Genomic DNA, 21,410 nt, shown 5'->3' with positions numbered 1-21,410 from the left:
TAGCTGACCCGACAAACTTCGTATTGCCACAAATTAACCTGTGTTGTACATAAATCATGAATCTCGGATGATCTTTGTCACAATCTCGAATTTTGCAAGCCCCCCAGTGGGCGGCGCTTCCGACGGCGGGTCACCGGCAACCAGTGGCGACTCGTCCGCATGTTCAACCTGTTCATAGGACAGGCAAACAAAATTCAGCCCGACCAAATTTTGTTTGCACCGACGCATGTGCAATGCAATACGAATTTAGTTTAGTTACGAAGCTGATGAGCAAACAGTTCAACACGACATTTGAACGTTTCTTTCGAGATCTCAATGCACAAGCATACCAACGCATTATTCCTCTGGTATTGATTCTTGATACTGAATAAGTACCAGGAACAATGTGTTGGTACGAAGGAGATAAATGTATAGATAAATAAAGAGATAAATAGAATGTGACACAGCTTTTACTCGAAAGCGCGGGCGCTTTATTGTCTCGTTCATCTTCAGCATTGAACAACTTACTACCACATATCCCTATGGCACGCGCTTTGATTCCATATTTTATTTAGTTAGGAAGCTAATGAACAAAACGTTCAACACGACGTTTGAACGTTACTTTAGAGATTAGCACCAGGAATAATGTGTTGGTACGAAGGGGATTTGAAAATAGAGCGCGGTTGGCGATTTGGCATGCATTATTCGCAAAATTTTCTCATTAACTCGTTCAGTTTTAGCATTGAACAACTTACGCATATTGCTTGTGGTGCGTGTGATGTGCGCGCATCGCAGTAAGGTGGTAACTCTTGAATTTCGTTCAATAGGTAAATTGAACCAAAAGTTTTCGGTTCGTAATTAAAATTCAGAGACCAGTTTGCTGGTAAAGTAAACCGTCATATTCCGTTGCTATTTAAATAAATAGGGATATCCACGTGGCGCTTGTTATGTTGCGAATACGGAGTATTGCATACTTATGCTGCCGCTACTCGCATAACAGTTCCATCTCCATAGAAACTGGAACTGCAATGCGAATTGCGGCAGTATATACACGAAATACACCGTTTACGCAACATGGCAAACGCTACGGTGAAAACCCCTAATGTTTGTTTCATGATTAAAATATAGAAATGCGATAATAAAAAAAAGTTGCGTATTAATTTGTATTTTTCGCTTGTTGAACAGGTAAGCTAAACCCCCATGAGTCGCCACTGCCGGCAACACTCGCGACCGTCTCGTCCTGAATGATCTAGTGTTACTATAGATAGTTTTTGTGGTCTTGTATTGACTAATGTTTTATGGAAGAGTCTCGAATTTCTCGAGTTCGATTAGTTTTTGAGTTTCGCAAAAATTTCTGTTTTATTTGTATGAGAGTCAATATCCCCCTACCACAGGGGTGAGAGGTCTCTAACTATCGTAAAATGAATTCAAGACTCCAAAATCTCCCACATGCCAAATTTGGTTCCATTTGCTTGATTAGTTCTCAAGTTATAAGGAAATTTGAATTTCATTTGTATGGGAGCTCCCCTCTTAAAAGGGAAAGGGGTCGTAATTCACCATAGAAAAAATTTCTGCCATCTAAAACTCCCACATGCCAAATTTGGTCCCATTTGATTGATTAGTTCTCGAGATAAGAGGAAATTTGCATTTCATTTGTATGGAAGCCCACCCTCTTAAAGGGGAGATGGGCCATAACTCGCTTTCTAAAGAAGAGAGGGGTCTCAATTCACCATAGAAAAAAATCTTGCGTCCAAAACCACTTACATGTCAAATTTGATTCCATTTGGTTGATTAGTTCTCGAGTTATGAGGAAATTTGTTTTTCATTTGTATAGGAGCCCACCCCCTCTTAAAGTGGGGAAATCCATAGAAAATATACCATAGAAAATATTCTTGCCTACAAAAACACCCACATGATAAATTTGGTTCCATTTGCTTGATTAGTTCTAGAGTTATGAGGAAATTTGTATTTCGTTTGTATGAGAGCCCCCCATCTTAAAAAGGTAAGGGGTCCTAATTCATCATAGAAAAAATGGTTGCATCCAAAAACACCCACATGCCAAATATAGTTCCATTTGCTTGATTAGTTCTCGAATTATGAGGAAATTTGTATTTTATTTGTGTAGAAGCACTCCCTCTTAAAGTTGGGAGGGGTCCTAATTCACCATAGAAAATATTTTTGCCTCCAGAAACCTCCACATGCCAAATTTGGTTCTATTTGCTTGATTAGTTCTCGAGTTAAGAGGAAATTTGAATTTCATTTGTATAGGAGCCCCCTTCCTAAAGTGGGTAGGGGTCCCAATTCATCATAGAAAAAAATTTTGTCTCCAAAAACACCAACGTGCCAAATTTGGTTCCATTTGCTTGATTAGTTCTCGAGTTATGAGGAAATTTGTATTTCGTTTGTATAGGAGCCCCTCCCCCTCTTAAAGTGGAGAGGGGTTCTAATTCACCATAGAAAATATTTATGCCCTAGAAAACTTTCACATGCCAAATTTGGTTCCATTTGCTTGATTAATTCTAGAGTTATGAGGAAATTTGCATTTCATTTGTATAGGAGCCCCTCTTCCTAAAGTGGGGAGGGGTCCCAATTCATCGTAGAAAAAAATTTTGTCTCCAAAAACACCCACATGCCAAATTTGGTTCCATTTGCTTGATTAGTTCTCGAGTTATGAGGAAATTGGTATTTCATTTGTACAGGAGCCCCCCCTCTTAAAGTGAGGAGGGGTCCTAATTCAACATAGAAAATTTTCTTGCCCTCGAAAACCTTCACATGGCGAATTTGGTTCCATTTGCTTGATTAGTTCTCGAGTTATGAGGAAATTTGTATGGAAACCCCCCCTCCTAAAGGGTAGAGGAGTTATAATTCCCCTTATAAAGAGGGGAGGGGTCTCAAATTACCCTAGAATAAATTCTTGTCACCGAAAACACCCACATGCCAAATTTGGTTCTATTTGCTTGATTAGTTTTCGAGTTATGCAGAAATTTGTGTTTCATTTGTATGGGAGCCCCCCCTCTTAGTGGGGGGAGGGGTCTCTAACCATCACTAAAACCTTTCCGGGCCCCAAAAACCTCTACATGCAAATTTTCACGCCGATTGGTTCAGTAGTTTTTGATTCTATAAGGAACACAGGACAGACAGACAGACAGACAGACAGACAGACAGACAGACAGACAGACAGACAGACAGAAATCCTTCTTTATAGGTATAGATTTCTTTACAAAATCCATCGGAAAAGTTGTCTACATGAATACTCAATATTAAAAACTAGATTCAAGTATGCGCTGGCGGTACAATTGAGGTGCTTCGTCGAATGAAAAAAAATCAGCGTATCGATTGAATTGTCGAATCATTGATGATATTGGGGAGTTAGTGGCGTATTGCGTAGAATGAAATTCTTCTTGTAGTATTGTCCTAGCTCGCAGTGCTCTTGAGGGTGCGTACAATCCAATCTGCGAGAGTAGATCTGGCGCATCAATTTGGCTGTTTAGCAGCTTACAAACAAAAATTGCTTGTGATATATGTCTCCTTTTGGCCAATGTTTCAATTCCCAGTAACTTGCAACGATCTTCATATGGGGGTAAGTTTTGTGGGTCGTTCCACGGTAATTGACGCAGAGCATACCGAACAAACTTGCGTTGAACGCTCTCTAGACGGTTAATCCACAGGGTTTCTTGAGGGCACCATACAATGCTGGCGAATTCTAGCGTAGACCGAACGATGGAGCAGTAGAGGGTTTTAAAGCAGAATGGATCATTAAACTCTCTGGCAATTTTTAATATAAAGCCAAGGGTATGGTTTGCTTTCTCGACGATTGCCGAGATATGGGGCTTTAGAGTCAGCTTTTCATCAAGAACGATTCCAAGGTCTTTTACTTGTTCAACTCTACTAAGTTTAGTCCCTACCACCTCATAGTCAAACAATATCGCATTTCTAGTACGATGATAACAGATGGAAAAATATTTGTCGACATTTAACGTCAACAGATTTCTTGCACACCAGTGACTGAACATATCTAAAAGATGCTGAAGGTCTCTGCAATCCTCAACGCATCTGATTGCGATTGAGATTTTTAAATCGTCAGCAAAGAACAGTTTACCTCCTCGACTTAAAAGCAAGGCCGCGTCGTTTATATATAAAGAGAAGAGCAGTGGCCCCAAATTGCTACCTTGTGGGACGCCTGTCGTGTTTGTCAAACCAATGGATTGATTATTACTAATTTGCACATATAGCTGCCTTTGTGCGAGATATGATTTCAGCCATTTGCAGAATCTCCCCGAGCAGCCGAGTTTGTCCAGCTTGCACAACAGAATAGTGTGATTAACAGAATCGAAAGCAGCTTTTAGGTCCATGTAAATCGCATCTACTTGAGCTTTGTTGCTCATTTTCTTTGCGCAAAATGATTCAAAGTCCACCAGATTAGTTTCCACTGAACGTGCCGGATGGAAACCATGTTGCGTCGTGCTGATATAGTACAAGATATGGTACAAGATATAGTGATATAGTACATACAAGATTGCTTCCACTTGGCAGGAAAGCGTTGGTGTCGAAGAGATAAATTGAACAACCGGGTCAACGGATCGGCTAAATATGCAGAACATTTTTTTAGTATAGTTGGAGGTACAATGCCAGGACCAGGTGAGAGAGATGGCTTTATTTTAGCAATTGCCGCTAAGGCGCACTGCTCGCTGATGTCAAAAATATCCATATTTAGAACAGTAGATGGCACTTCACTCAGAGCTTGATCAACTTGTGCATTAGTGAGCATGTTATCACTGAAAACGCACGAAAAATGTTCAGCAAATAAATTACATTTATCCAGGGACGCCGTGGCAACGACATCATTAAGGAACACGGTAGATGGAAGCCCAGTTTCCTGCCGCTTAGAGTTTACAAAAGTCCAGAACTGCTTTGGGTTGTGGTGTAAATTTGGTTGAACTCGGCGAACGCAGCGATTATATAGAAGTTTGTTATAATTACGATATCTAATACTGATGTCGGAAAACTTCCGTTTTAATATTACACAACGTGATCTGGTATAAGCTCGTAAGGCTTTTGCTCTGGATCTTTTTATCCACCGAAGCCTTGCATTAGTCCATGGTGGCTTTTTGGGCGGCGGGCAGGATGGAACGGCAGGCATGAGGCAATCAGTTAATATTTGTTCGTAATGAGACACAGCTTCATCAACATCGCTGAAACGGTCGAGAATACTCCAATCTACATCCGACAAAAGATTTCGCGGTAACTCGAAATTTGTCCGACGGTAGTTCGGCTGGGTGGGGTTTGATACGTCCTCATACAGTACACGATGATAAAATGGAAGTTCTATACATATACATAGCGCAGGGTGGAAAGCGTCACGTGCACATACTGTTTCCGATGCTTCAATAACGATGCACAAGGTGGAGCCGCTTTCGCTTGCAAAAACGAGATCTAGGTAGCGATCTTGAAATTTGATTCGTAGTAGCACGGGCACCCATAACGCCACAGCTTCCATCCACTCCTCGGATAGTTTCTTCTTTTCCCAAATCTTTGAAATTATCCAGTGGACTGCAGTTACTAGTGGTTCTTTGCCATTTTTGTTGTGTTCTACCGGAAGTCGTTCCTTTTCGGCGGCTCTATTGTTCTTCAACTGACCGATTTCTCGTCAGATTTCTTCGCGATTGAGAGCCGGCATATCATCGTTTGTAGGTAGTTCTGGGTTAACTTCCGTTCCGTCTCCTGTTACATCGCCGTTGAGATGTGCATCGAAGAACTATTTCCACCTATCGACCACCTCGCGCTCGTTTGTGACCAGGTTTTCCTCCTTTCCCTACACATATCAGGCTACACGCTATGTCCGAAGGTACTTATTATTTAATTTGCATGCACCTCAGATTTTTATTCACAGAATGTTAGTATTGGTCAAAACAATTAGTTTAGAGAATGTCTAAAAATATTCTATCTTGGGTTTTTTACTAAATTCAATTTTCAAGGTTATATAGGGGTCATTCACTCTCAAGTGATCATATCCGTTGTAATCGACCATCTTCGATTTCAACCAAATTTGGTATAATTGCACATTCCGACTCTACATGCAATTTTCTAAAGTTTTGTACGGATTGATCAATCCCCCTTGCAGTGACATGCAATGAAAAATAAGTTTTTTTCGAAAATCTTAGAAAGATGGTGAAGCGTCACTGCAAGGGGGATTGATCAATCCGTACAAAACTTTGGGAAATTGAATACGGGGTCGAAATGAGCAATTATACCAAATTTTCTTGAAATCGGAGATGGTTGATTACAACGGATATGATCACTTGAGAGGGAATGACCCCTATATAACCTTGAACATTGAATTTTGTAAAAAACCCAAGATAGAATATTTTAAGACCTTCTCTAAATAAATTTTTATGGCCAATACTAACATCCTGTGAAGATAAATCTGAGGTGCATGTAAGTTAAATAATAAATGCCTTCGGACATGGCGTGGGCTACTGTTTGTATCTTTTGAGAAATTGGTTCGCCTTCTCATAGAACTTGTGCGTCTTATTATCCCAGAAGAATTGTTCTAATAAATTTTACCTTCTAGCGTCGTATCCTCCTCAGAATCACGGTGAACTCATTCCGCGGTCATTTCGTGCACCGCGTAAACTCAGAAAGTCCCGTAAAGACACGTAAATTCCAAAATTCAGGTAAAAACCCGTAAATTTCAAATTTTTTGACAAGTAGAGAAGTGGACAAGTGCGTAAACTTAAGACACCAGCAAGAGTTAATCTCATTGCGCTAGTAGATTATGGTCACTTTAACGGCTTGGGTCATTCGTGACTTCTGCGGGGTTGGGATTTGAACCCGGGTCCTCGGCGTGAATGCTAACCACTACGCCGGGACTGGCCCCTTATGAATTATTTGTTATTGCTGTATTATGTGCCATTTTACCGGTCATGGAAATAACTACTTTTATACTTGTGTTATTTATTTCACAATTTTATATTCTACACAGCGAAATTGAATCTTGCCTATTCAGCATTGTTGACACACGAATGAAATCATTTGTCATTAACGAAAATCATGCTTGCGAAGCATTGACACATGTAAACAACTTTGTTATCTAAAATAGGTACCTAATAATAATCAATCTACAGCAGAGATTACCATCAACTCACCTCAACGCTATCCATAAATCAGTAATTGGTATAATAATTTCTTCCGTGCCGTTGCCCGGCGCACTCCGGTTGTCCAGCCACAGGTCGTCGTGTAATCTTATCATCGCATATCAAAACATAAACAAAAGCTATCAAGACGATAGGGCGACACTCAGAGAATAGCCTTTCGCTGCCTGGCGGCGGCGCACTTTATCTGCCCAGTAAGTAGTTGCTTCAGGCCGGTAAGTACTCATCGGCAGTTGCTGCAATGTGAGCTCACCCATCCATGGAGGAAGGAAGGTGACCACTTGTCATCGTCTGCTTGGCGTCTCTATTTTTAGAAACCCCGTTCCATTGGGTGGATAAGTCACCCGCATCAGTCTGTGAGACCTACGTAACGTTTGAATTTTGCGTTCTGCTGACTGGAGCGTCTCCGGTGCCGCGGAAATTACTCATCCGTGCGAGCGGAACCTGGATTCCGCAATCCATCGAGAATCTGTCTCAACAGCTGCCAACGCAAACTGATCTGTAACTTCATCTTCGTGTAAAATGGTCAGTTTTGGATGATGAATACTTGTCAAAATGACAGCTGAAATCATATTTTCGTGAGTCACAAATCTGCTGCTTTCGATTGAGGTATAAAACGTCGTCGCCTGATGCATTTCTCACCAAATAAATTTTAAAAACAGCAGGAGTTATTTGAAAAGAGAATCTTGGAAACTACGTAAGCTAAAATTAATCGACTTTGGCTCCCGAAAGAGAATGTGTCGAGGGTCAAACGTTTTGTTTCTCTATTCTTAATTTACTTCTGTTACCATTGGTTAGAAATCTAAACCAAGTGCCCTTGATCGGATTTTAGTAACATGGTAAAACATCAATTGGACTGGGAATGTATTGAAATAAATTCATGACGGCTTTCAGTGCAAAAATTCGTATTTCAAAATGCACCACAATCAAGGTGCCGATATCAGCCGAGATCCATTCCACTGCGAATAATTGTTCCCTCCAAATGACAAATGACAACAAATTCATCGCACCAAAGCCGACTGGTTTGTGCGCTTTGAAGCATCGATAAATCCTAGACCCAAACTGTAGCCATTTTGGCGTTACGTGACTGTCGATCGATCCGCCTCCGACCACCTCACGTCTGTGGACATCAATCAAGAATACCTACCTTTATGGTGAACACCTTTCAACCGCTGCTGCCCCTAACTGAAGTTGATCGGCAAGCTCCACTCACACAGGATTAATATTCCGGTTTCTTGAAAACTGCAACCTTGGCCGCTTGCTGCGGCTACTACTGCTGCTGCAGTCAAACCCAAATCGAAGAAAAAGAATGAAAAAAAACTGCACACCGAAACGACACAATCTCCGACCAGATCACAACGGCACTGATGATATCGCTGTCGTGTAGTTGCTCAGTTCCGAACGCACCGGCAAGTATCACACTACGAGAAAACGACGTCGGAGGCTTTTCCTTGACACTGACATTGCTGAACTTCTTTCATTTCACTATCACGATACGGCCCCTTTCTTTCACCCCTTGTGGCTCTCTCCTGTGAACATAACACCTCTTTCTCTTGGTTATTGAACCGGATGCTGCGCTTGTCATCAGAGCACTTGCGCCGGTAAGCAAGCCACGAGCAACATTAGAATCTTTTTTTTCTTCTATTTTTTCTCGCGAAATTCACAGCAACAGCAACAACACAATAACTGCAACACACGGTACAGTGCGCGATTTTCCGGTGTACTCAGCGGTCGGATATATATGTTGCATGTACCTATGTGTATGTGCGCAAGCCAAGCACTCGAAACTCACAGTCTGCTGGTTCGGTTGCTTCTCGTCTCGGTCTGCGCCTGCAATAAAAGAGAGAAAAGGATACGGTTTTATCATCTTTTTCCTACTGGATTGCCACGCCACCCGTTTTCCAGTTGACCTTTTCCTCGAACCTTTATGCGAGCGGGTGACTTTATGCAACGATATGTAGCACATAACTACGAATGGGCGATGGGAAGAGAGGGGGGTAGGGGGCGAGTAACCAGAATACTATGTCTAGCTGGTTTGGAACATAAACCGGGATTTGGATACAATTTTTTCCCGAACGATTGCAGACTTTTCAGTTGTGATGTGTTGTGAGCATATAATGGCACAAACCAATGGATGTGTTTCTAAAAAATGGCAAAACAAAAGTTCTATTGCAACTGAGTATCAGGCTTCCTGAATGAAACTTCCATTTTGAAATCATAGCCAGCGAACCGGGACTGGCAGGGAAATAACCTTGCGGTTTCTGATCTCGACAGTCGTTTTTCGCTATACAGCGCGCGTACATACAGGAGTACATCTGGACAAGCATTTCATATCAAGGAAGTTCGGTCGAAATGCAATGAACTCATCCGGTGTGGTAATCGCACGTGACGTCGCGAGTGTACACCGGGCACACGTGATTTGCCTTTAAATTGTTATTTAATGCACATGTACCTGCAATGATAAAATCACTTCATTACGGATTGCTCACATATTTGTGCACAATTATACCTGAGGTATTGTTAACTTATACAATTAGTTAGTAGCTAATTATACGAATATTAGAACTTGCATAGACGTAATTTTTTGCATTAAAAATATAAATAGAGGTTTTTGAGAGGAATTTGGCATTTCAAAACTGCATGAGCCTTGTCAATATTTAAACCCAAACATGAAACGTTCTTCAACGATTATCCATCTATTTGCTAAATTAATTTCCAAATGCTTTTCCACCATTCTACTAAAGCAGCAGCACGCGACACGCGAGTTTTGTATATGTTTGTAGCTACATATTCCTTTTCAATCATTCTATGCTGCTTTGGTAGGTAATTGGATTCATTTCAACTCGGTCACAGCAGCAGCAGCGTAAATAAATACGAAATTGTATTTTTAAATCAAGCGCTTCAAACAACGAACGCTTACAAAAACGCACCGTCATCATAGCGACGCGACGCATTTAAGGCCGCGCGAATCACCGCAAAGTCCCCGACCCGAAGACAGATGCTTTGTGACTTGAAGCAATTCTTGCTCTAGATATACACTACAAGTGATGGATGTCCATCGATGCCTCACCTCAACAGTATACTGTCCCTTGGTGCATGTATAAATTTGCCACACCTCAACTATTTAATACTCTAAATTGATAGCCGCGAAAAGTACGAGGTTTGTGGTGATTTTATGTTAGTACATTCGCGAAATGTCCAGCATGATCCATAGTGCCTCAAGGTGTTGATTCGCGCTGGTATGCTGAACTGATAGATGCTGATAGTACATATGTTTAAAAATATCAATTAATTCGCGGTTTTAGAAGAGTTTAACGGGTGGCAGCTGAAATTTTGGAATTTTTTTCAAAGATTCATGAAGAAGATCTGATTTACCGGAATTAAAGATACATTATCCATTGTTGAAAAAAAATTACTGTAAATTTGAAAACGGTCCGTAATCGGCTGTTCGGCGAAGCTTTCATTTGACGTCGAAACAGGAGCGTTGTACGGCTGTCAATGTCAACTTGGCGAATGCATCTCTTGATTCTTCCAATCAACTGTTTGCAATTCGTGACTCTCCAGTTATTTTTGTTCACCAAGGAACTCAAAATCCCGAAGAAATCTTCGATTGGGCGCACTGAGACAGATTTTTCGGGCCGTGGTTTTTGGGTAAAAATGGAATCGAATGGGTATTCAGGAACGATTGCATTTTTTGGTGCAATGCGATGATGCTCTATCCGGCCAAAACACGTATTGTCCATCTGCATGTTTTTGTAGAAACGGGATCGAAATTTTCTTCAAACATTCGTCTGGTGCATCTCAATTGATAGCCAAACCAGAGGGCTTATTGTTGAAGAAACGAGAAAGAGAACGATGTCCTTATGCGTTCATAATTTTGGCTGGTCTTCCACTACCTTACTTGCGAATAGTTGTTGGGCATCTTAGGATATGGAAAACAGTATATTTTTTACCGAGATTACTGTTGCATTTCGTAGAAGTGTGCAACGCGCTCCCGAAATGCTTCTTGTTTCGACGAAATTTTTAGCAAAACTGGGCAAGCATAAATAAAACAAAATATATTAACAAAAAGAGCAGAGAGAGAGAGAGAGCTACACATACATACTCTCGTTTCTCTCTGAGCTTGTTTGTTGTTGAGCATAAGGGCCGCGAAAAAAAAATTTTAGTTGCCACCCGTTATTTTTATGTGTCTTTCGGTATTGACAATTCATAATAAAGCGACAGCACGCAAGTAGTGGGTTCAATGGAAAACTTACACCCTACGTTACGTTACGTTACGTTACGTTACGTTACGTCACACTTTTGCATAAACTAAGCCTAACCTTCGTCAGATAAATCAATTAAATTCAAATATCCACAGGCTAAGTAGTAATAACTGTCAATAAAGGAAGTAAAGTTTTAATTACCAGTCGCAATTGTTATTGAAAAGCGTTACAACTGGCACGTACGATATTCGGAGACATTTCATCCCAAATCTTCGTCAAACGTTGCTTGAAAGTATCCACAGTTAATCCTTTGGTGCTTCCTGTTCCTAGTTTGCCTAGCAAGTAACCCCATGCATAGAAGTCGAGAAGATTCAAATCAAACGAAGAGGCAGGCCCCTATTTCGAAGAAATAAAATTCGGAAAATGGTACCCATTCCAAGGCTATGTAGCTTTCGCCAGGTGAAACAGTGCCGAATCTTGTTGGAAGCAGTAGGGTGCATTCTTCTAGTGTTTTATGACCATGGGAAGCAAAAGGTTCTTCAAAACACTATCGATGTAATATTTAGTGTTGGTTTTAACACCAGGTTCAATGAACAGCAAAGGAAACTTCACATTTTCATATAATCACCCTGGAAACATTCTGGGACCGTCGAGCAGTCAATTTCTCCCGAGGAATATCAGAAAGATGCTACATTCCGTTATCGAAACTTGACCTTCTATTTTTATACGACAGATTTCGCAGCCAGCTGTTAGAGTACAGGATAATTGCATGGCCAGTTGCTATGATCCTATTGACTCTAACAGCCTCTCCCAACCGAGATTCGAACATACGACGACAGGCTTATTAGGCCCGCATCATTTTTCGAAGTAAACTGGGAGGATATGCCGCATTAATCCGATCATTTTGTTGGTTGGGTGATCCTGTTGCAGGAACATTTTTTCGTCCGAAAACAGAACTTCACAATCACCGTGCTGCTTGAGCAGCTTCCGACATCTTTCGATTATGTACTGCAACCTTCTGTATTTCAGTCAAACCGTGCACCCGTTGTGTTTTTGTATGGAATCAATCAAAGATCACCTTTCAAAGCATTTGTCATGATTGACTGCGAAATTCCCAGCTCCTTGGCCATCTTACGCCCAAACTGATCTGGTTTCCCTCGAATTCGCTATCTTACTCGTCTGATGGCTTCCGGTGTCCTTGGTCTCAGCTTCTTTATATCGCTTTTTATAGCTTTTATATCACGCGGTCAAAAATTTTTCAAAAACAGGCTTATCACAAGTTCCTTTTTTGCGTCCATGATTACTACTTACGACTCTTAATGTGAAATTAGTCGTCATCGATTCTGCAAATTTCAAAAGCAGTTTTTTTGTTTGAAACAAAAATTCGGTTCATGAAAATATATTCGCTGTGTTCAGATTGGCACGAAAAATGTAGTGAATACATTTATATAAACAGAACCCCGCTTTGGGGCCCAAAACCTGCTTCCGAAATTGGGCTCTCCGACGAAAAGTTAATGACTGCTAATTTCCAGTCAATCTATACCTATAAAAATAGATTTCTGTCTGTCTGTCTGTCCCTATGTTCCCTACTAAACCGATCGGCGTGAAAATTTGCATGTAGGGGTTTTTGGTGCCAGGGAAGGTTCTTATGATGGTTAGAGATCCGTCCCCCCACTAAGAGGGGGGGGGGGGGCTCCCATACAAATGAAACACAAATTTCTGCATAACTCGAGAACTAATCAAGTAAATGGAACAAAATTTTCCATGTGGGTGTTTTTGGAGACAAGAATTTTTTCTATGGTGAATGGAGACCCCTCCCCACTTTAGGAGGGGGGGGCTCCTATACAAATGAAATTCAAATTTCCTCATAATTCGAGAACTAATTAATCAAATGAAACCATATTTACCATGTGGGTGTTTTTGGAGGCATGAATTTTTTCTATGATGATTTGAGACCCCTTACCTTTTTAGGAGGGGGGGCTGCCATACAAATGAAATACAAATTTCCTCATATCTCGAGAACTAATCAAGCAAACGGAACCAAATTTTGCATGTCGGGGATTTTGGATGCCTGAATTTATTTTATAATGGTTTGAGACCGCTCACCCCTGTGGTAGGGGGAGGACTCTCATACAAATAAAACAGAATTTTTTGCATAAGTCAAACCAATCGAACTCGAGAAATTTCACTCTTCCATTAAACATTAATCCAATAACGAGACCGATAGTCACCTTTGTCTAGGTTTTTTTGTTTTCCTAGGTCTACTTTCCTTCAGTTGGGTCCGAACGAGCAACAGTGAATAAGGAGTAAATCACCCCTGCAAAATGATACTTTCCGCGAAATGGTACACTCCGCGCCAAGGTTTTTCGCGAAACACTATATTCCGAGTTATGATCAACCGAGAATTGGTTTTCCGCAAAATGGTATTCGGCAAAATGTTATACAATCACGGTGAGTATTTGAATGGCATCCGCTCTATTTTATCTGGCTAAGTAATGGGGAGAGTTGTTTTCTACTTTACCGTGAGGGAAAATTGCAAATTTGTATATTAAACTAGCCATGCTTTCATAGTTACGTAACTGCCAAAATGAATCATCTAAGGTTGAACTCCTTAGAAACTTGCAAAACTCGAAATTGTGACAAAGGTCATCCGAGATTTACGATTTACGTACAAAATCAAGTGGGATTTCATATGGTTTTAACGTAAGACTACGTCTTACGGCAAGATTTGGCTGGATAGGGTGTCATTCCAAAAAATCTTTCTCAAAAAAGTGGTCAGGTTTTGAACGCTAATAGCATTGCGGTTTTCCGATCGATTTTCAATATTTTTCCACCAATCGATTGGAACATCTTCTAAGAATTGTCTCAAAGGAAGAACGCTATTATTTCGTAAGAAAACTGAAAATAATGAAGCATTGTCCAACTAGAAATCCTCGCATCCTAATTGATCGAAGAAAAGACATCATGATGGTTGGCACATGTTTTTTGCAAAAAAGTGACAGAAACTCCTCGTCCCAATAGGTCGAAGATTCTTTACGCCGCGGCGCTTAAACCTACACCAATTTGATGCTTGGGAAGAACCTCAGAGTGCAAAATCACCCCTCTTCTTCAACCGATGTTATCGTTTCAGCATTAAACCTAGTCCAATGTGATGTCTTGAAGGTAAACAATTTTCTTAAAGCATAAAACCACCCCTTTTCTTCGACCGCCCTTAACATTTAAGATTGAAATTAGTCCAAATTGATGTCCTGAAGGTGAAACGTCATCGGAAAGTGAGTTGTATCCATATAGGTACTGCAAGAATTCGTTTGAAACTGTTGTCTTGCATTTGTGCATGTGATGTGACACAGAATTCTCAAAGCGAGTTAAATCAGCGACTCTCTTATCCGAGAATACTTTTGAACGTTTTATTTGCTGCTTTGTGTCAGTTAGTTGCTTGCAGTTCTTTGCATAGGTTAAATAGTCAAGCATTGCATTTAAATTAATTTCTTTCGAAAATGATGGACAAGACGAGACATGAGGGATCCTTAGTGTTCCAATGTTTATCCGACCGTCAACTCAGTAAAAGGCAGTGAGATACAAAACATTTTGCAATCAACTTTAACTTACTTAGGGTATGTAGCTGCTTCGTAAGCAAAGCCTGGGTGCTGATTCCGTTATCGAAATTTGACCTTCTGTTTTTATACGACAGACTTCGCAACCAGCTGTTAGAATACAGGACAGTGCGGGGTCAGTGCTACGATCCTATTGACTCTAACAGCCTCTCCCAGCCGAGATTCGAACATACGACGACTGGCTTATTAGACCAGCGTCTTACCTCGAGGCCAACTGGAAGGGAAGCTGCTTCGTCGTAATTGCCTGTTCCCGTCCTATCCAACACACATTATTAAAAATATCAGCAATATTTATGACACACAAAATTAGTTTTTCCCTAATATTTTAGTTTGTTGCCTCTCATACGCGATCAATCAAAGTGAGCTGAGATCTATTTAAATGCTTTTTTTTCATTAAAGAATTCCAAGCAGCCAAATTTCCAACATTTTTTCGTGCGACGAAGAAGAAAATGTCGACTAATCGTTTCAATTTCCGTCATTCATAAAATGAAAATAACTCACGCAACGCATTGTTGTTATTCTGCAGTCAGAAAAATTTACAGAAATTTTGCAGAATAACATTTGTCATGCTGTCCTATGCAAATACATGCGCGCTAGATTTGTAAACATTATTGTGATTTTTAGTTCGGACGATGAAAAATGTTGATGGACGGATTTTAAAACGGTACGATGAATTTAAGATATAAAGTCAGTTGCGTAATTTCAATCAAATGCTTTATTAATCGCCTTTTAGTGAATTCAAAGGGCACGGACCGGAAAGTAAGTGTGTTTGAGTCAAATCATCAGCAGAGCTTTTGGAGTATTCATTAAATCCACCTAAGAAATGATAAAAATTAGAGTGGCTTTTCTTACTACACGGTAAAAAAAGATCACGTTGAAGAAAAGTGATTTACCATTGAATTCGCACTACTTGCCAAACAGTTCAATACGAAATACAGATCCCTTGAAATGAATCAATACAAAACATGATGACATCAACAAGAAATCACTTCAATTGCAATGTTTTTATACATTTTTGTTCACGTGCTGTGGTTTGAAACTGGACAGGTAATCAAATCAATTAAAATTATGTTATTTATTATAATTTCTTTAATTACATATGTAATGAAATGCGTCACATAAATACCATGTAATGTATATAATGAAGAATGGTAAATAATAGCCAATCTTCATAGTGGTTGGCCTGGTTGGCGGACTGATTGCTATTGTCCGGTACTTGGAATCAGCTCCGGGACCTTAAAACCAAATGCTAATTTATAAATTTTAATCACAGTTACAGTTCCTTGTATACTCACCCTGAAGAGCATATAAGCGATTCTATTCAATATTTCTATCACTTAAAATACATAATTTTTCTCTGCTGCCACGAGTGAAAATTTTTTGCTGACATGTACATTTTTGACACTTGTGAAATGTGAACAATTTAGATTTCAATGGGCAAAGACAGTACCGTGAACGTACCATATTCTGCGCAGCTCCTAATTCTGCGCATTTTTCTTTATATATGTATTTTTCAACATTGTGCATAACTATGACCATTGTGTTATTTTTTTATAAATCTCTGTTGAATATAACACCATTATTCACAAAAGGGCCATAATATTTGACAGCGAAATAAATTAAAGTGAAACTGAAAGTATTTTATATGGCAGAAAACAACGTCGTTAGCGCCAACGCTAAAACTGTCCTTCTAGAAAATTAACAAAATTATGATCGAAATTCTTTGCAATGATCAAATTACCCAGCATAATTAGAAAGAATAATTAGTTTTAGTCATGTTTTAGGCAAAAAGAGTGATTGCATGCCTTGTTTTCGTTGGAAAAATGCGACGCAGTAGTGCGCAGATTTAGGCACAGATTTTTTATTCATGTTCCAAATTCTGCGCAGTAATGTATCCTATGAAGAAATCGCGAAAAAATACGCAACTTCTCCCAAATGGCTGATGCATAGAGGCATAAAAATTCAAGTAGAACCTTTAACTTGCATTGATTGGAATCCTGTGTTGCGGCTCGGGGTCCGAACCTACGAACGCCAATTTATGGAACCCTGTCTTCTGATTTTTTGACGTAGGACTACGTCTTACGGCAAGTTTGGAGATAGGGTGTCATTCCAAAAAATCGAAAAATGCGAGCGTCACGAAAAATGAAAGGTTTTGAGCGCTAATAGCTCAGCGGCTTTCCGATCGATTTTCAATATTCTTACACCAATCGATCGGAAAATCTTCTAAGAATTGACCCAAATGAAGAAAAGTATGGATTCTTCATGTTGAACTATTGAAAAATTGAAAATAATGAACCTATGTTTTACCAGAATTCTCGCTTCGTGATTGGTTGGAAGATCCTTTACGATGATCTAAACCTATACCAATTTGATATCTGTGCTTGGGAAGTAAGCCAAAACAAGTGACAAAGTTTCCTCATTTCAACAAGATTTCTTGACACCGCGGTTAAACCTAGACCATTTTGATGTCCTTGCTTGGGAAGTACGCCAGAGAGAGTGACAAAGCCCCCTCGTGCCAACAGATTTCTTACGAACGCGATTAAACCTAGTCCAATTTGATGTCTGTGTTAGGGAAGTGTGCCAGAAAAAATGACACAAGTTCGTTGTCCCAACAGATCGCGTAAATTCTTTACAGCGAGACGATTAAACCTCGGCGAATTTGATATCTGTGTTGGAAAAATGTGCTACAGCTGAAGTGTTCGGTTATAATTCGATTCTGTATGAATGGCAAGCATGCGTATTCATTAGAAGTGTAGTGAAAAGATGTGCTGTTGATAAAATAGGATTGAATTGGTAAAATCCCTTCAACGTGGGGAACCATGAGTAATAAAAACAATCTTTAATTTAAGTAGGGTAGCAGGAAAGCAATAGTTTGTGTTCTTGATTTTGTTAAATTGTTTTCAAATGCACAATCTTTTGAGGATTGAACGTTTGCAATGTTACTACTTTGATAAATGTTACATACAACGCATGTAGCATGTATATATGTTGCATATAGCATGTATACATCAAGAATCGAATGATTATTGCCCCTTTTAGTCTACTGTGATAATCATGTAATGCAACGTACCGCATTTTGCACTGTTAATCTGACACTAGAGTGGCTTTTAGTTTGATCTACTAATGCGTTTGACTTCTTTTTCCTTCTTCCCCTTCTTTTTCACTTCATTTTCTTTGAGCGAAATCGTGTGCGAGATTCGACTGTGATAATCGTGTAAATCGGGGTAGTCTAAATAGGGGCAAATGTCGCAATACAAGCATGAATACATGCTACTATCACTACAAAGAGACTTACGTAGTCCTGCGTCACCTATATATGCGGTCGTGTCTTGTACACAACCCCTCTGATTTCTTGACAGTCGAACTTCATTGAGCTGTCAGGGAGTGGGGAAGTGGTTTCTATATGAAAACACAATTGTTAATATTAGTCTAAAGTATAATGTTCAGTATAGAGAAAACCCGAATGAACTCGCCCTTCACGTTATCGACAGTAAAATATTTAAAATAAGCCAATCCAAATGATAATAATGTTCCTGTGCCACCTGGACAGCACAAGAAGGCCAGACCATGGATTTAACCATGGTAATGGCTAATGTCGGATTTTTGATGTGCTTTCAGCGTATAAAGACATAAACTACATGGTATGAATGTTTATTGTTACTTTTTAGGTGCGCAGAATTAGGAACAAACATGCGCAGAATTAGGAACATGGGCAAGAGAGTGCGCAGAATAAGGCACCGTGGATAAGTTTACGAAACGAAAGATATACTCAATTGTTGGTCGACTTTTAATTCCCATGTTTTTTACCATATATTATAGACCGTAGCACTACATGTTGCTGCTATCAACGTTATCAATTTAACTCTAGAATACTTATAATAGCGGAGGAATCATAAAAATGTCTTAACTGCGCAGAATATGGTACGTTCACGGTAGTGATAATTCTATTGAAATGCATTATAATTCGATGGTGATTTCTATTGAATTGTTTTCAATCAAAGATGTTTTCATTACAAATTGAGAATCATCTGAAAATCACTTTAATTTACAGTGCAAAGTGTCAGACTGAATCAAGTGCAAAAGCACTTCAATTAAGCGTGACGATTTTTTACCGTGTACGACGGGAATTAGAAATAAACCCTGTTAGCTTACAATCATGAGAATGAATAAAAATTATCGACTTGTAAAAATTAAGATTTCTTAAGCTGCATCAATAAAATACATATATGTAAATAGTGTTTGGTGTTGAAGAAAGGTTTGAGGTACTATTAAAACTTTCTTTTAAAAGTGATCGAATTTTCGCAACTTGCTGTTTAAACAAACCCTATTATATGCTGCATGTAGCATGTATACATGAAGAATCGATTTATTACATCCATGGATACATGCTACTATCGCTACAAAGAGATTTACGTAGCCCTGCGTCACCAATGCGGTCGTGTCTTGTACACAACCACTCTGATTTTTTTACCATTATTTATTTACAGAATATTTTGGGACTATAAGTCTGCAAATTTTTAATTAAATATGCAAGGGTGGTTTCGTATCTAGCTACATAAGTGGTTGCGAAAAGGCATTTATTTGTCTTATTAGTATATTTAAGAGCTTCTCAAAGGTAACATGCATCAATCATAGTCAGAATTTCCAATCGAGCACATTCTTTAGATGCAGGTGTATCTTATATTACCGATAAAATTCTAACATGAATTTATTCTAGATAGAATAAATAAGGCCCACACTATGCGGCCTTTCTTACGATTTTATCGAAGTCAAACGGGATCAATGTCTTAACCAGAGGTAACAAAAAAAATGCATTCGAACAAGACAACAAAAAGTTGGTCGAGTGCCGTACAGTGGACTGTCGTAGGAAATGGAGAAATTTTCAAGAAGAGTTCTGTTCCACTATACGGAGCAACACAGTAACGTATAACCCGCAAAAGGAGAAAAGATGGGCGTTTGCAGCAGGATCCGACTTGGTGTGCGTGTTTATTATTACTGGATAGCCAACAGCACTACTACCACCAGCTCAGGGTGAAGCCTGGCCATCAAAATTCAGTCGGGCAGTCCCAGCCAGCAAGAAAGTAAAACTCCGTTTCCAGCTTTTAAAGAATACTATTTGCGATAAGAACCACAATTAAAATGAGTTTCACATACTAGATTTAATGCGATATTCTAATAGGATTTTTGTCGGAGCATAACGTAGTGTCAGATGTGTTCTAATAGTAAACATTTTCCTGTTTCCTGATGACTTCCAGAGCTTCATACCTGTACAGATTGTTTTCTTCTCTTCATGGATATTTTCTGTCTGGATGTGGAATGTATATGCGCAACGATGGATGGAAAAAGAACATGGAAGCCATGCAGAACGTAGTTGCCAAAAACGTGATTTTTTGGAGGCGAACTTACCTGAATCAATCGAAAACTGGTTTGGGAGTAGTTCAACAACACACTGTAATTCTATTCACAATAGCCCAACGCTAGAAATCAATAGTTTAACATTCACTGTATACAAGCCGTCAATCCAAGCAATACACACTGCGATATATCACCAAACGAATAAAAATTATTTCTGTCCCACCGACTACTGGGATTAATCCATCAACAGCTAGTTGTAGTTAACTAATCACAACATTTAACAGATTCCTTTCACCCTACTAATAATCCATAGCACCAGACACAAACTACCAGCGATTCGATTAGCCGGAGAAGACCTACACACAACCCAAAATAACTGTTCGCTATCCGAGTTCTCTCCCAAGACTGAAACCACCGTCTCCGCAGGGACTTTTAACTCAACTCAACTAACTTCAGCGACAGACAGCGACCACCACAAAACAGTCGCGGCCGTCAGCATGTTTGTATGCTGATGGTATGCTATGTGAAGTAGTAGAGGTGTGGAACAACGTACCGTTTGATTGTGTTAGCAGCGCAAATAATGTAAACAGCAAGGGTGACGTCAATCTCGCCCTATTCTTCTACGGGCATAAAAAAGCATAAACATTGTGCCGTACAACGATGACACTAATACACCTATACTTTTCAGCATATTACGAACACAAACATGCCGCGTTTGCCGTACCTAAGTAATAGTGTACATAGGATGGTATGGCGTTGGCGACGGTGAGCATGAGCGAGCGCAGAGAAATAGTATTCTCGCACATTATGCTATGTTGGATTTGGAAAAACAATCACACACGCAACGATAAACTTTGAAGTACACTGGGGGGCTTGTTTGCAATAGCAATCAAAATAAAAATATTATAATATCAAAATTTGGTTTATTCTATCAAACCCCAAACACGCACATCCTTACCTTCACTAATCATTCCCCATCATTTCATAACATAAAATTCTTGATAAAATCCATAAAAAATTTTAGCTGAACCTCCAGCTAGTGTCATTCTTGAGGTTATAGTACTGTCGTCATCATGTTTCAATCCCGCTCGCGGTGTCGTAACCGT

General features: G+C 39.6%; 1 protein-coding gene across 4 annotated transcripts in view; it reads right to left on the bottom strand.

Moving 5' to 3' along the window:
* The window catches only part of LOC128732880 (Ca(2+)/calmodulin-responsive adenylate cyclase), a 170,222-nt gene extending 149,552 nt beyond the window's left edge, over positions 1-20,670 (bottom strand). For 3 of the 4 annotated variants that reach the window (XM_053826306.1, XM_053826309.1, XM_053826307.1), the window contains exons 1-2: positions 20,356-20,670; positions 8,278-8,960 (exon numbers count right to left, since the gene is read on the bottom strand). The gene's annotated coding sequence lies outside the window, so the exon portion shown is untranslated. Of the gene's footprint in view, positions 1-7,124; positions 7,210-8,277; positions 8,961-20,355 lie in introns of those variants that run through there. The other variant, XM_053826308.1, reaches the window with a different exon arrangement.
* Positions 20,671-21,410: the final 740 nt, after the last annotated feature.

This window comes from Sabethes cyaneus, chromosome 1, assembly GCF_943734655.1.
Source record: "Sabethes cyaneus chromosome 1, idSabCyanKW18_F2, whole genome shotgun sequence".
Classification (NCBI taxonomy): domain Eukaryota; kingdom Metazoa; phylum Arthropoda; class Insecta; order Diptera; family Culicidae; genus Sabethes; species Sabethes cyaneus.
The sequence above is the reverse complement of the archived record's forward strand: the minus strand, read 5'-3'. Positions and strand labels throughout refer to the sequence as shown.